Source organism: Cucurbita pepo, unplaced genomic scaffold (genome assembly GCF_057944985.1).
Source record: "Cucurbita pepo subsp. pepo isolate OVF unplaced genomic scaffold, ASM5794498v1 scafford_5, whole genome shotgun sequence".
Classification (NCBI taxonomy): Eukaryota; Viridiplantae; Streptophyta; class Magnoliopsida; order Cucurbitales; family Cucurbitaceae; genus Cucurbita; species Cucurbita pepo.
This window is the reverse complement of record NW_028257910.1, coordinates 488,950-505,414: the sequence shown is the minus strand read 5'-3', so window position 1 is coordinate 505,414 and position 16,465 is coordinate 488,950. Positions and strand designations below refer to the sequence as shown.

The window sequence follows — 16,465 nt, the reverse complement described above, 5'->3', positions numbered from 1 at the left end:
TACTTGGACATTGATCAAGAGTGTGTTCCTCTTCTCAATATAAACAAGATTCGGTTGCTATTTGGGTCATTTTAGTAGTAGCTTGGACTGGTGCTTTAGTGATTGAGCCTTATCCCAATGCTAGATTTTGTAGAATATTAGTCACCGAAGCTAATTAAGCGTTGAAAGAGGTCAAAACATCAATTTCAAGTACTCCTCGTGTTTTCTTTTCTAGATTTCTCCTCACATCGGCCCATTGACAATTGTTAGATGCTATTTTTTCTAGAATCTCATAAGTTTCATTATATGTCTTTGACAAAATATCTTCATTGGTGGAAGCATCCACAACTTGTTTAGTAAGCAATATTCAATCCATTGTAGAAAGTTTCATTTGGATACAATGGGTAATCCATGGCGATGACACTTTCTAAGAATCTACTTGAATCTCTCCAAAGCTTCACTTAGTGTTTCATTTTCAAACTGTTGAAAAGAAACAATCTCATTTTTGAACCATGAGTTTCTAGTGGATGAAAAATACTTGATCAAGAATGATTCTGCTCGACTATTTAAAGTATTCAACCATGATTTAGCACAATCCTTCAAAGAATAAGGGAATAAACCTAATCACTCCATTGAGTTGAAATGAGTTACTAACTCCCAAAAATTGACTTTAGATGTAGGGGGATCTTCTAACAGTCGTCCATGAAATTGTCCAATGGTTTGCAACATTTGGAACATCATAAGTTTTATCTCAACATTTGGAACCATGAGTTTCTGGTCTGATATTGTACGTATTTAGCTCTTCCAAGCTTGGTGTGCATATGCTCTGATTGCTCTCTTCTCCATTAGTCATCAGTGCTGAATTTTCAAACACCTTATTCAGATTCAGTTGGGCTCCAAAATAAATTTTGAACCAATAGGTGGGTTCATACACTCAATTATGCAGTAAGTTTAGTAAATAAGTTCAGTAGCAGAAAATTTAGCTACAAAGAATAAGAAAAAGTCTTAAAATAGTGGAAGTAAATGGCTAGAAAGTTGGACTAAAATTCAAAAATAGTGGAAAATTCTTGAAAAAGTCTTAAAATAGTGGAAGTATAAGTTCAGTAGCAGAAAATTTAGCTACAAAGAATAAGAAAAATTCTTAAAATAGTGGAAGTAAATGTCCACTATGCAATCCCTATTTCATAGACAATTTTATAAAATTGTATCATATGGTTAGAGTTAGGAAATCAATTCAACTTTGTATCCACTAATTTTAGTACTATTACTTATGATCGGATCATAATGTCTGGATTGATTTACATAAATTGATTTCAATTTTAGTCTTTTTTTTTTTTTTTTTAACATTTCAAAAAATAGACTAAGTTGCATTTAGTAAAAATATCTTTTACCTTGTAGCCTTATTCAATAAAAGTCAATGATTATCTTGGCTGAAAAGCAAGATCCACACACATGTAAAGTAATTAACTTCAAGATTTAGAGAATTACATTTTACTAGTCTTTTCATTTTATTCCATATGATGGTAATCAAATTGACTGCCAAACACAAATATCATCCTTTAAGAGAAAACAATTTGTCTTCTTATTATTGATTCTCTAATCATGAATATCTCAATATTTCGAAGGTATAGTAAGTGTTAACGTTTTAACATATACTAATTGTACTTCATTTAATCTGAACATATTTTCAAACAATTTTGAAAATATAAACTTTAATAGTTGAAAGTAATTCCTACTCTGTGAACTATTAGTGACTACTTACTAATAAAGTTTGAGAAATTGAATTTCTCTCATGGTTTCTAAAAACACCATGTTCAACCTAACAATTTTTACTTAACATCTTAATGTTTCCCACTACACCCAGATTGATTTTCTAGTGTCAACTAGTAGAATTTGTTCTACCTCATCAAGTATTTTTCAAGAATTATATATAAATGTACTGAAGAGCAAATCTTGATAGTAGATCTTATATCAACTATTCAAGGGTGTCCAAAAGAAGTGATTTTCCTCGATTAGGACCTATTTCACATAAAAATATAGTTAGCATCATAATTAGGATAAAAATCTAGCAAAGGAAACCGAGCATACCAAAAATCATCTTACACTCGCAGGCCACGCGTTACCAAACGTCGTCCCATATTCTTCACGTGACAGCCATGTGCGAGTACCATGCGTGAGAGGATTCTACAAGCGCGGGTCGCAGGTCAAGGTTTCTTGTCTGATAGTGGGCTAGTCAGGTCAATTTTCTTTGGACAAAGGGTTGAATCGGGTTGGTTAGTGGGTGGCAGGTCAGTTTGGGTCAAAATACGTGGGTCGGATCGGTATTGTAGAAGGCAGCGTGTCCTCGTCTGGGTGGAGACATGTCGCTCCACACCACGCTTGTTGCATCGTTCTACTCGGCACCCGACGGGTGTCTTCCTTCTGATAGCACGCATCATTCCTCTTGCTGATTGACACGTGGCACGCCAAAACTTCATCTCTCCTTCTAATAGTCATAACATAGATCCGATTAGGTTTTTTCTTTGAGTTTTAAATTTTTGTATTTTTTTTATTTTGAACTCAAATCAACTTGGTTTCTTTAGCAAAGTTGTAGATCGTAGTTTCGACTACATCATGATATTTTTCTTAAATTTAAACACCAAACAAAGACGGAGTTAATGCGTGTTCAAAGTAGGTTGATTGCTTCCTCTTACCATTCTTGGACGAACTCTCGGGGTTCTATTTTCTGGTCCAAACCTCTGCCGAGTTCCTTTACAAAATCTGTGGAGAATCCTACCTCAAAGAACATAATGTGTGTGTATGCACGCGCGCGTGCGTGTGTGCGTGTGTGAAGTCACTGAGCAAAAGGAGTGCGTATAATATCATAGTGTACATGATATCGTAATGGATGACATGTACTTATGATACTCCATTCTTTTCTTGATATAGCATTCCTATAAGACATACATACATAATACTTGTCATCATATTTCATGATTAACATACATGACTTTCTTATGTCTCATAGGCATAGAACGAAGATATTAACAAAGTTTATATAGCATGACATTGATAACACAACATAGTTCAATAACATACATAATCATATCATATTATAACTTATAACATATAATAACGTGTATCATGACATAACATATATCGTAGCATAGACATAACATAGCACATGTCAAATAATACCAAAACATGACACATGTAGGGGGTCACAGCACACGAGTCATTCATATAGCAAACAAGTCATCTAACCAAACCAATAGTAAAACTACTTACTTGGTTAGCCTAGACTTGAAGCGTAAAGAGCTTGTGGGTTGTGCGTCTGAGTACTTAAAGAGTTTTTTTTTTTTTTCTCTACTCGACGGTTAGAAATTGGTTTTCCTTGTTTATTTTTTTCACTGGTCTCTTTTTCAAATGGAAATCCATGCGCAGTCTAGTCGCCCTTTGGTTCCAATTACCTCCTCTGATGACTTGTGATGACGATGGTTCCTATATAGTATTGGATTCTTGACGTCGTTGATCGTTCGACCAACTGCAACGATACTGGTTTGCAACTCGAAGTGTAGGGTTAACTATGCGCTAACAAGATTCTAAAGGAGGTTTACACCATCCTCTCTATGAGGAATGGGGGAGCTCCAAGTCAAATGGGGGAGAAGTTCTATGTTGTTGCAATGGAAAGGAGGCGGCCTGAGAATCAAATGGAGAGTGGGTGGTTGGTTGGGGTTCTAGCGGTTCCGACTCGCCCAAAATTTCCTACATAATTATTTAATTATTATTATTATAACCTTTTAACTCTTATTAAAATGGCATAACATGATGAAATCAAGTGGAGATACATTTAATTCAACAAATTAGAGAAATGTCAAATAAAAAAAGTTGTAGAATTTTGTAACGACCACATATAAAAAAAAACACCAGGTCGCCAGAAAATGCGCGAAAATTTTGGCTAGGCGCTGAAATTCTTGCACCCCTCTCAGCTACACCCTACCCGATGCCCACACTGCTCCAAATGAACCCACAAGAATCCTGTCACCGTCACAGAACCCACCCGCAAAGTAGAAAGGAAAAACACAGAGAGAAAACGAGAGAGGGAGAGTGAGTGATTTTTTAGAATACTCCGACAACGATAATCTCATAGATCTAGTGTTGAAACAACCAACTCACATTGTGAAAGGGATCACCGACGATTGCACGTACATAGGAGGTAAGTTCTCACGCCTTCACAATGTGATTCGTCGTCGGAAAAGAGGGTTTGAGATTCAGATTTTAGAATCTTATAGATCTGCACATAATAGGTGCATATAACAAGAAATACTCCGTGGGAAGCAAAGAAGAAGTGTCAGTGACGAACAACCAAAGGGAAAACGGCAAGAAACGAACGTCGGAGAGAGAAAACTAATTGAAAAACTCGAGGGAAACGAGTAGAGAAGACGAAGTCCATGGACTTTGGGTCGAACCTAAATTTGTTACCCAACTGCAGCCCATTACTGACACTATTCTACCTAGACCGTGCGCCTGCAGCACCTCAGCCCCAACCGTGCGCCTGCAGCCCGATTGATACCTGAGTACCCGAGGCGCAACCTGCTATGGCCCACGCATTAGCCCACACCTGTAGTAGCCAGTACTGCACCGCAATCTGCAACCCGCATATGCGTAATGACTCGCGCCTCGACATGAAGTCGCCAATAGCCGTGTCAAACTTTGATTGCACCATGTGGCACACCTGCAGTACGACACTTCCTCAACTAAGTCGGCTTAAATAGCTCAGCTCGACTATACGGCTCAAAATTCGCTCCTTCGACTCAGTAAAGGGAAAAATAGCTAATTATGGCTCAATGTGTGGCCCTTGTACGATTATGGCTTGTTGTATGAGTATTGAAATGTAACTGAATGAATTGTATGACATGAAATACGGTAAATTGCATGATGCATAACCCCGCTAGGAATATGTATGATATGTAATGAAATGAGAATGAGAATGACATGTAAGCATGAAAACATGACACGGGGTTATGATCATTAAATGATGACTGTAGGACTAGTGGGACCTCATGCATATTGTGTGATCATGCATTTGGGGGGATACCCCTATCCCATCACGAGGGTACGGACGCGTACATCCAAATGGCAAGACAACGATCGTTATGCCCTGCATAGCGCTGCCATGACGGTTTTAGTTTTAACGGGTCCCGGTGGGCCCCCAGAGCATGCCCACCGGCTAGGGACAGTGGCCTAGCAGTGTGCGAACTAGCTGGTGAGCCCATACTCGCACGTATGGGCTGCGTGTAGAGTATATGGTACATGTCCACGATTACCTGTTAGGATTACACCGTAGGGAAAACGAAACGAAACGAAACGAAATGAAATGAAACGAAACGAGAAGAAATGAAAGATAGGTCCCATCATTTCATTGCATGTGATTGTTGCATTTAACGCCAATAGTGGGGTCACTTACTGAGTATTTCTTTAAATACTCAAGCCATGTGCTACTACATTTTTCAGGTTAAGGCAAGGCATTCCTGTACGGCTGACGACGGCATCGCAACTCAAGATCATGGCACATGCATAGGATAGTGGCATTTATTTTCTTAGACTTAGGATAGAATAGGATGTTTTAAACTTAAACGCTTATTCCTGAGGGAAGAGGAGTTACTCAATCTTTAAGAGCGATGTCACAGAAACCAGGAGGTAGATATGAAAATTCAGAAGAATTTGGAGTATGTGATAGCTGAGCGAATAGCCCTTGTGTTTCAGGTGGTAAGACGCGGGAAGCACAGTAAGTCCGTTGGCAAGCTTGGGTGCTTAGTCATATGAAAAATTCTGAAGAAAATCTTATCTAGAGACAAAACAAAGATTGACAACTTGTCAGCCACACAGTGAAGGCTCACATGCCAATTACCAATGTCGGTAAATTATTAGTCTTTTAAATTATTAGTTTACTTTATGTCTTATAGGAAACAGATCTTGCAGGGGTCCTGTCCTCTTAGATTCGATCTTATCTCTTAGTTGACGTTTTTCAAATTTACGATCAAACTCGAAGTCTATAAAGGGACTTCATCAATGTAAAGAGGGCATCGATCGGCCAATAGCTCTCTCTTGAATATCAATTGAACAATTCAGAGAAAAATCATCCTACTCTTATCTTATCTATCTTATGAACGAATTTCTTAGAAAGCTCAGAAAATCAAGCCATCTCAAATGCTCTACCGATGAAGAAGAAAGTTCAAATGAACATCGAAGGGGAGAAAATCTCACAATCTCAAATACTGTCAATCAAGAATACCAGATTGCCAGAATCGAAGATCAACTAAAAAATTGGACTATTCCAAAGGTAGATCCTAAAACTATCTATCAAATTTCAACCTTCAATTTTACTCAAAGATCATGCATCAAATTCTCAGAGAAGAACATCCCAATTCATAGCAATAGGGAATCTCTGAATCTTTTTTCAAGATCTCTTATACTCCAACATCGTGAAGAGTTTAACTATCTCCATGTCGGTCTTGTCCAAGTCGCGGTAAAACCATTGTTCAGACTTGGATTAGATATCCCAGTCCTTATCTCCTTACGAGATAAGAGACATGAAGATTTCTCAAATTTCTTGTTGGGAATGGTTCAATCCAATTTAGAGAATGGACCAGTCTATTTCAATTGTTATCTAAACTTTACTCTGTCTCTCCACGACCCACACATATTATCAGCTCTCATGCTAGATTTACAGTCAAAAAATTTAAACATCAAGGCTGAAACCCATTCTTCAGTCGTCATATTCAGGGTTTATTATAAGCTCATGAATACAAACATTTCTCCAAGAGCATTAAGATCCTCACCAAAAGGATCGACTATGCTCATAGAAGCAAATATTGGAAAATCATCAGTGACTGTCCCAAAAACACTCTCTTGGGATCAAATAACCAGAAGCACTCTCTGGAAAATAGAAGATGCAAATCTTCCAAAGAGGAAAGAATCTCAAAACCCAGTCCAAATCATCGAACATGACGATGGAAGCGTTGAAAAAAAATTCAGCGAAGAACCTTCGTCAGAGTCGAAAGTAAAAGAATTCCTGAGTTCTAGACCAAGTACTTCACGAATATCAAGATCAATGTATGACCCCTTAAAGGTAAAAGAGGTCAGTTATGATCAAAAAAAGGGCGTCAATCCACTATGAAGATGGCTCAAGGTCTCCAACCCATACAGATATGGATACTCAATCCGTCTACGAAAGCCAGCTAAATGTCATTACAGCTGATTTTCAGATAGACAAAGAATTTTTTAAAGCAGATTTTATGTCAACTACCAACTCTTCAAAAAGAAATGCCTTCTTCCAAACCTACAAAGAGGCTGAGCGAAATGAATTAAGAGCTCAGTGGTATTCTCATATGGAAGCCATCAAAGAAAATATACCATTCTTCGAATGGTTTGAAGAAAATATTCTGCAGGTATGCACCTTGACCCAGAGGAGTTGGAAGACTACCAAAAGAGGCAAGGTATATTCGAAACATCCTCCGTTAGAAGAAGTCGAATTCGACAACTACTACGGAGAAAAGGTCAAAGCTAGCCCTTTCAAACATATTCCGGAAGGACTAGAAAAGGGCAATCCGACCCTAAAAGATATCAAGAATATCCAGCATCAAAACAATTATTCAAATAAGATTTTATCCACGATCGCTACTCAACTTGAAAGTATCGAGGGAAAAATCTCAAAGAAATCAGGTACTCAGCAGGAACAGGCAAGCAGCTCTGTACCAAAGGTTGATGAGTCAATACCAATACTCAGACCAGCAAATCTCGAAATATTTACAAAAAGGATTTCAAAAGAAGAGGCTGCAATGGCCAAGATAGAGGAAAAGTTAGACAGGATATTAAATCCCGCCATGACGCCTCAAGATTCATCCGTCAATGTCGTTAACAATGACGACGAGAACCAAGAATTCGAAGACGAGATTGCAAACGAGAGAGAAGAACCTTTCTACAATCGAATTGAAAGGATCTCTAGAAAAAGTCAAAATAATGTCAATAATCAGAAAAACTGGTATCCTCAACCGTCTTTTCTGGATATCCAGTTCGAAGAAAAGACACTACAAACTCAAGCTCATTACGATGGTTTAGCAATCTATGAATGGAATATCGATGGATTGCCTGACTATCTGATAATGAATGTTGTCAATGAGATGATGATGGCCGCAGGCGCGTATAAATTACAAGGCCATAAATCCGACCATCAGATAGCTTAAGTTTTGGTAACCGGATTTACCGGGCAACTCAAGGATTGGTGGGACAAATATCTCGACGAAACAACCCGCCAACAGATATTAAACCACTATGTCATTAGACCAACTACTCAAATTATCAAAGAAGAAGGTCCATCAACTAGGACCGAGGTACAACATGAAAGGGTAGAGGATGCTGTCAACACCCTCATATATACCCTCATAGAATTCTTCGTCGGCGACCCTCTAAAATACCAGGAGAGATCCGCCGAGATACTCATGAATCTGAAATGCCCTACCTTAGGTGATTTCAGGTGGTACAAAGACATGTACTTCAACAAAGTTCTTATTAGAACAGGTAGTTCGTTGGAATTCTGGAAAGAGAATTTCGTCAATGGACTACCAAAACACTTCTCAAGGAGGATCAAAGATGGTCTTAAGACAAAGTACAATGGAACAATTCCATGGCAAACTTTGTCATACGGATCCATAGCATCCTTCATCATAGAAGAAGGACTCAGACTTTGTAATGAGTCAAAGATTCAAAAAACAAGCTCAATTCTTCGATATCAAACAGAAAAGAGCTTGGTAGATTTTGCGATCAATATGGATGCAAGGGAATAGAAGCTCCCTCAACCTCCAGATGAAAGAAGGTTAAGATGCATCCAAAACCTTATCATTCATGTAGGCCTAGAGAAGCATATCGGAGTAAACCCGTGCAGTCTCAGAAGCCAACATATTCAAGAAGGAAGTATATTCCTACAAAAACCCATAGATGAAAGAAAAAGCAAACTTGCTTCAAATGTCGTGAAGAAGGACACTATGCTAACAAGTGTCCAATCAGAGGAAAGATCAATGAGTTGGATATAGATCAAGAGCTGAAAAATCAGCTATTACAACTGACCCTAACCGACTCAGAGCAATCAAGCGAGGGAGAAATCCTCGAACTCCAAGAAGAATCTGATTCATATTCTAGCACAGAATACGAATCAGAACAAGAAGGAAAAAGGACGTGCGAAGGATGCATAAATGTCCTTACCAAGGATCAAGAAATTCTACTCGAAGTAGTAGAAAAAGTTCAAGACCCAGAAATTCAACAGAAGATTGCTCAACGACTTAAGGATGCCATGACAATCTCTAAGCCAACTGAAAGGGAAGAAAGAAATCCCTACAAACTCCAATCTGTTCTCTAAAGATTTGAAAAACCGAGAGAACTCACTACTCAAGATTTACAAAGAGAGATTAATAATCTCAAAGAAGAGGTACAGGCGCTAAGATCTGAAACCAGGTCAGAATCTTATACGCTTCGTCAAGAAATTCTCAATCTTCAGGAAAGGCTGCCAGCACAAAAGGAAACGGCGCAACCGAACTTGGATGAAGAAGATTTTCAAAGTTCCTTCGCTGGAGCCATCACCACTTCTCAATTTCAAAAATGGTACGCTCTCGTTACCTTAAAAATTTATGATTTCAAAATCACACTAAAGGCTCTCATAGATACTGGAGCCGAACAAAATTGCATTCAAGAAGGCCTAATACCTACAAATTATTTTGAAAAAACTACTGAGGGCCTTAGAGGTGCTAACAACAACAAACTCAAAATTAATTACAAACTATCAAAAGTTCATGGTTGCAATGATGGAATTTGCTTCGTAAATTCCTTCCTTCTAGTAAAAGACTTAGGACAAGAACTAATCCTAGGTACTCCTTTCATTACTCAATTATATCCTTTTAGAATAACTGAAAAACGGTTAGAATCAAAAGCCTTACGAAAGAAAATAAAATTTAACTTTCTTTCCCATAAGGATTAGCGAAATAAATAACCTTCAAAAGAATACAATTATTCAATCAATAAATGTATTAAATTATAAAGAAAAACAATGTATTCTTCAATCAATAAATGTATTAAATTATAAAGAAAAACAAATTTCTTTTTTAAAAGAAGAAATTTCATTCAAAAGAATAGAAGAACAAATTCAAAATAAGACTGTCCAGTTTAAAATCAAAACTTTACAAACTCAATTAGAAAAAGAAGTTTGTTCAAATATCCCAAATGCCTTTTGGAATAGGAAACAACACATAGTTGATCTTCCTTATATCAAAGCTTTCGAGGAGAAAAATATTCCTACGAAAGCCGGACCTATGCAAATGAATAAAGAATTACTAACATTCTGCAAAGCAGAAATTATTGATCTTTTGCAGAAAGGTCTTATTAGACCATCAAAGAGCCCCTGGTCATGTGCGGCTTTTTACGTCAACAACCAGGCAGAAAAGGAACGTGGAGTCCCGCGACTGGTAATTAACTACAAACCCTTAAATAAGGTTTTGGAATGGATTAGATATTCAATTCCAAATAAATCAGATTTAATGCAAAGAATTTCAAATGCAAAAATATTTTCAAAATTTGACATGAAATCAGGATTTTGGCAAATCCAGATTTCAGAAAAAGACAAGTACAAAACGGCTTTTAATGTCCCTTTTGGGCAATACGAATGGAACGTTATGCCATTTGGGCTAAAAAACGCTCCATCCGAATTTCAAAAGATTATGAATGATATTTTCAATCCTTTTCAAGACTTTTCAATTGTTTATATTGACAATGTTCTGATTTTTTCTCAAAGCATCGATCAACACTTTAAGCATCTTCAAACATTTTTTACGACAGTCAAAAAAAACGGTTTAGTTGTGTCTAAACCCAAAATTAAACTTTTTCAAACAAAAATCCGTTTTCTCGGATTTGAAATTCATTTGGGTCTAATCAAACCCATTCAAAGGTCCATTGAGTTTGCCTCAAACTTTCTAGACCAAATTACAGATAAGACCCAACTACAAAGATTTTTGGAATGTCTCAATTATGTGTCTGATTTCCTTCAAAATATCAGACCCATCTGCAAGCCGCTTTTTGAGAGACTCAAAAAGAATCCAAAGCCCTGGACTGAAGAACATACCAAAACAGTCCAAAAAATCAAGTCCCTTGACAAGAAAGAATCCATTGTCCGTTTCCATTCGGGAATATGGAATTCTACTCAAAAAAATTATTCAACAGTAAAGAAAGAAATACTTTCAATAGTACTTTGTGTACAAAAATTTCAAAGTGATTTGATTAACAAAAGTTTTGTTTTCAAAACCAACTCAAGGGCATCTAAATTTGTTTTAGAAAAAGATGTCAAGAATCTTGTGTCTAAACAAATTTTTGGTAGATGGCAAGCCATTTTATCTTGCTTCGACTTTCAGATTTTGCCTATAAAAGGGATCGAAAACCCCTTGGCTGATTACCTCTCAAGAGAGTTCTTACTCTCAAAGAAAAATTCTCCCTAACCCATCTCCATCTTCCAGCAATGACCGGAAAGAAAGTGATAGAAAAAGGGAAGAAGCCCAATGCTTCTTCAAACACACCTACTCCAATGACATCCGACAGCTATGCAATGGATTCTGGCTTCACATTGGTGACCAGATCTAAAGCAAAGCTTTCTCAAAAACAGGCGGAGGTTATCACTCCGACGAGGCCTTCAGCCTCTTCAACACGGCCATCTGTCGTTACTCCATCGAGACTCACTGTCTCTTCCACTTCAAAGGGACCTTCTGTCCCCTCGACCTACTCGGACGCGGTTGTTCCCGTTCGTTTTTCTCCAGTTCCTGAAATCAAAACCTATGTTCAAAAATCTGTGTCTATACCAGAAGCTCTTGTAGAACTAGAATACGACGACCCGAAAATCGACGAAGTCGTTAAAAAAGCCTATCCATCGGGATTCTTTTATATCCCAAAAGATCTTCATAAAACCAGAAGGTTTTATGAATTCATTCTAGTCGACACAAAGTCCGTCGAAATTACTCATATTCTGAGTCGCGATGATCCTTCGAAAATCGCGTATTCAAAATTAAAAATTATTAAAGTCATGAATCCGACGTATTGGAATCAAGACCCATACGAGGAAAAGACATTCTCAAAACCTTTTGTTCCTCATTCTTACTCATACAGAGACTATCAGATGGCATGGTTCAATGTCATTTGGTATCAAAATTACGAGCATTCATGGTTCATTCAATTCTGCCAGAATGCTCTTAAAATTCATTACCCATTTTGGTTTATCAAATTGTGGAAGATCTTTGGATCAGCCAAAGATATATTTCCAGTTCCAATACAAGAATCGTTCCACTATTTTGTTCAAAACATATTCAAAATCCCATTTCCATTGACCATGCGCTTTTGCGTATATTTTCAAATTCCTTGGATTTTAACTTGGAATTTTCAAATTAAAGAGACCGAAGACCAAATAAAACAGGTCTTCAAAATTATCAAAATCAAATGGTGGGATAAATATACTTATACCCACGCAGACATCAAAGCGGTAAAGGTCTGGCTATCTGAGAATGGCCACCTTCAGGATTTATCCAAGAAGAAGACCTCTGAATTCCTTAATTCAAAGTCGAGGCTACTCGCGGCATTAGCCCAGACAACTTCGGAAGCTGATTTTCAAAAGCTTCTTCAAGAAGCCACATAAGTCGGTTCAACGTCTTCTCCTTCTATTATAGAGGAAGAAGATGAAGATACGATCTATGATCTCAATGATCCATTTTTGGATTCACAACCACCTTTGTAGATATCATCATCTCAATGACTGAATAGTCGTTAAACTAATTGTAAAAATAAAAATAAAAATAAAAAAATAAAAAAATAAAAATAAAAATTTCAAATCCGTGAATGGAATATGTTCCATGACATATTCCATTCAATTTTCCTTCTTTTGGCACCTTGTCTATTTTGGTTTTTCTTATTATTAATGTACTCTTTCTTATTTCATGTAAATACATCTATGTACATCTATGTAAAAATATGTATTAAATGTTATTAATTAAGCTAGGATGATAGAACTCATCTAAATCGTAAGGGCTCAAGTCATTAAGCATTTCCTCAGCCCATTGGTTAGGGTTGTTGGAGTCGTTCTTTGGCCTGTCCATTCCAAGTAGGGAGTTGGGCTATGAGCTTTGGGCGAAGGCATAGTGAACATGGCCCTTAGAGTTGAAGGAAATCGCGTGAGGATGGTTTCACAGAGCAGCGTAACCTTCCGCTCTTGTCGGTGGAAGGATAGCGGGTCGATTCTCCTAGGCCTAATATAAACCTCTTGGTAGTTCTCAACCTGACATCCACTTTTGTTTTTTTACATATATTTTTTGGTGCTCGGACTATGGACATCGATCTAGCCACTTGTTCTGAATGAATGTATTATTTTCTTACCGGTAAATATGATAGATTTCTCCTTTATAACAATCTCACATTGATAGATTTAAAATTGGATGTAGTCTTCATAAAGTAGTCTTTGTCTTAAGGAAGTCGGGCAACAAAGTGGTTGGAGGTTGGCTCACCTTAAATTGGACTTAGTCTTCATAAAGTAGTCCTTGTCTTAAGGAAGTCGGGCAACAAAGTGGTTGGAGGTTGGCTCAGCCCATTGGTTAGGGTTGTGTTGGAGTCGTTCTTTGGCCTGTCCATTCCAAGTAGGGAGTTGGGCTATGGGCTTTGGGCAATGGCCTAGTGAACATGGCCCTTAGAGTTGAAGGAAACCACGTGAGGCTGGTTTCCCAGAGCAGCGTAACCTTCCGCTCTTGTCGGTGGAAGGATAGCGGGTCGATTCTCCTAGGCCCAATATAAACCTCTTGGTAGTGCTCAACCTGACATCCACTTTTTTTTTTTAAATATATTTTTGTTGGCTCGGAGGCTCGGACTATGGACATCGAGCTATCCACTTGTTCTGAATGAATGTATTATTTTCTTACCTGTAAATATGATAGATTTCTCCCATAAAACAATCCCACATTGATAGATTTAAAATTGGATGTAGTCTTCATAAAGTAGTCCTTGTCTTAAGGAAGTCGGGCAACAAAGTGGTTGGAGGTTGGCTCACCTTAAATTGGATGTAGTCTTCATAAAGTAGTCCTTGTCTTAAGGAAGTCGGGCAACAAAGTGGTTGGAGGTTGGCTCTGCCCATTGGTTAGGGTTGTTGGAGTCGTTCTTTGGCCTGTCCATTCCAAGTAGGTTGTTGGGCTATGGGCTTTGGGCGAAGGCCTAGTGAACATGGCCCTTAGAGTTGAAGGAAACCGTGTGAGGCTGGTTTCATAGAGCAGCGTAACCTTCCGCTCTTGTCGGTGGAAGGATAGCGGGTCGATTCTCCTAGGCCCAATATTAACCTCTTGGTAGTCCTCAACCTGACATCCACTTTTTTTTTTTTTTTTTACATATATTTTTTGGTGCTCGGACTATGGACATCGAGCTAGCCACTTGTTCTGGATGAATGTATTATTTTTTTACCAGTAAATATGATAGATTTCTCCTTTAAAACAATCCCACATTGATAGATTTAAAATTGGATGTAGTCTTCATAAAGTAGTCCTTGTCTTAAGGAAGTCGCCGAGCTTGGTAATGTGAGCTTGTGACCCATATGGGGGCAACAAAGTGGTTGGAGGTTGGCTTTGCCCATTGGTTAGGGTTGTTGGACTTGTTTTTTGGCCTGTCCATTCCAAGTAGAGAGTTGGGCTATGGGCTTTTGGCGAAGGCCTAGTGTCCATGGCCCTTAGAGTTGAAGGAAACCGCGTGAGGCTGGTTTCACAGAGCAGCGTAACCTTCCGCTCTTGTCGGTGGAAGGATAGCGGGTCGATTCTCCTAGGCCCAATATAAACCTCTTGGTAGTCCTCCTGACATCTATTTTTTTGTAAATATGATAGATTTCTACTTTATAACAATCCCACATTGATAGATTTAAAATTAGATGTAGTCTTCATAAAGTAGTCCTTGTCTTAAGGAAATCGCCGAGCTTGGTAATCTGAGCTTGTAACCCATATGGGGGCAACAAAGTGGTTGGAGGTTGGCTCAGCCCATTGGTTAGGGTTGTTGGAGTTGTTCTTTGGCCTGTCCATTCCAAGTAGGGAGTTGGGCTATGGGCTTTGGGCAAAGGCCTAGTGTCCATGGTCCTTAGAGTTGAAGGAAATCGCGTGAGGCTGGTTTCACAGAGCAGCGTAACCTTCTGCTCTTGTCGGTTTGTTCTGAATGAATGTATTATTTTCTTACCGGTAAATATGATAGATTTCTCCTTTATAACAATCCCACATTGATAGATTTAAAATTAGATGTAGTTTTGGTAATCTGAGCTTGTAATCCATATGGTGGGGGCAACAAAGTGGTTGGAGGTTGGCTCAGCCAATTGGTTAGGGTTGTTGGAGTTGTTCTTTGGCCTGTCCATTCAACAAAGTGGTTGGAGGTCCATTCCGAGTAGGGAGTAGGGAGTAGGGAGTAGGGAGTAGGGAGTAGGGAGTAGGGAGTAGGGAGTAGGGAGTAGGGAGTAGGGAGTAGGGAGTAGGGAGTAGGGAGTAGGGAGTAGGGAGTAGGGAGCTTGTAATCCATATGGTGGGGGCAACAAAGTGGTTGGAGGTTGGCTCAGCCAATTGGTTAGGGTTGTTGGAGTTGTTCTTTGGCCTGTCCATTCAACAAAGTGGTTGGAGGTCCATTCCAAGTAGGGAGTAGGGAGTAGGGAGTAGGGAGTAGGGAGTAGGGAGTAGGGAGTAGGGAGTAGGGAGTTGGGCTATGGGCTATGGGCTATGGGCTATGGGCGAAGGCCTAGTGTCCATGGTCCTTAGAGTTTGAAGGAAGAGCAGCGTAACCTTCCGCTCTTGTCGGTGGAAGGATTGCGGGTCGATTCTCCTAGGCCCAATATAAACCTCTTGGTAGTTCTCACGGAATATGAGTGAGAGTAGATAATAATAAAGACGTTTGAAGCAAATAGAAAGGATAAAAGAAGAATGTGATAAATAAGCATTAAATTCAATTCTTGGAATGCTCCATGGTCACTAAAATAGAAAAGTTCTCTAAAATGAAAGTAAAAGATCAGAGGGAATGATTCTTGCTCAGGGTGGGACATACTTATTTCACAACTTTTTTTAACCATCTTTATGTTCTTAGGGCTGAAAAAAATGGTAGAATAATTGTACACATGATCTATTAAATTAATTGATTTTAGAATGTTAAAACCCTATCAAATACAAAACTAAAAAACGAGGACACATTAGTCATTTTCAAAGTTTTGAAAGTATATGAAGATACTATTTATTACACACAAATCTTATAAATATTTATGGTCCCATGGTCTAATGGTTAGGACATTGGACACTAAACCAGTAACTCGAATTTATATCTTGGTGGAACTTTATATCTTGGTGGAACTTTATTTTCTATTTGTGATACTCCTTAAAATGTTCCATTTTATTAGTTAAAAAAACAGAAATTGACCATTCATTTATTA

At 38.3% G+C, this 16,465-nt stretch overlaps 3 non-coding genes and 3 pseudogenes across 3 annotated transcripts; all 6 read left to right on the top strand.

Moving 5' to 3' along the window:
- The first annotated feature begins 385 nt into the window (after nucleotides 1–385).
- On the top strand, nucleotides 386–491 carry LOC111784542 (small nucleolar RNA R71). The gene has a single exon (XR_002813560.2). It is a non-coding gene; the product is annotated as a small nucleolar RNA R71 (small nucleolar RNA).
- Nucleotides 492–13,091: 12,600 nt separating this feature from the next.
- Nucleotides 13,092–13,305, top strand: LOC147786221 (signal recognition particle RNA; annotated as a pseudogene).
- A 271-nt stretch (nucleotides 13,306–13,576) lies between these two features.
- Nucleotides 13,577–13,859, top strand: LOC147786220 (signal recognition particle RNA; annotated as a pseudogene).
- A 253-nt stretch (nucleotides 13,860–14,112) lies between these two features.
- Nucleotides 14,113–14,393, top strand: LOC147786219 (signal recognition particle RNA; annotated as a pseudogene).
- Nucleotides 14,394–14,579: 186 nt separating this feature from the next.
- Nucleotides 14,580–14,879, top strand: LOC147786218 (signal recognition particle RNA). Its single transcript, XR_015414854.1, has one exon.
- A 98-nt stretch (nucleotides 14,880–14,977) lies between these two features.
- Nucleotides 14,978–15,280, top strand: LOC147786217 (signal recognition particle RNA). Its single transcript, XR_015414825.1, has one exon.
- The last annotated feature ends 1,185 nt before the right edge of the window (nucleotides 15,281–16,465 follow it).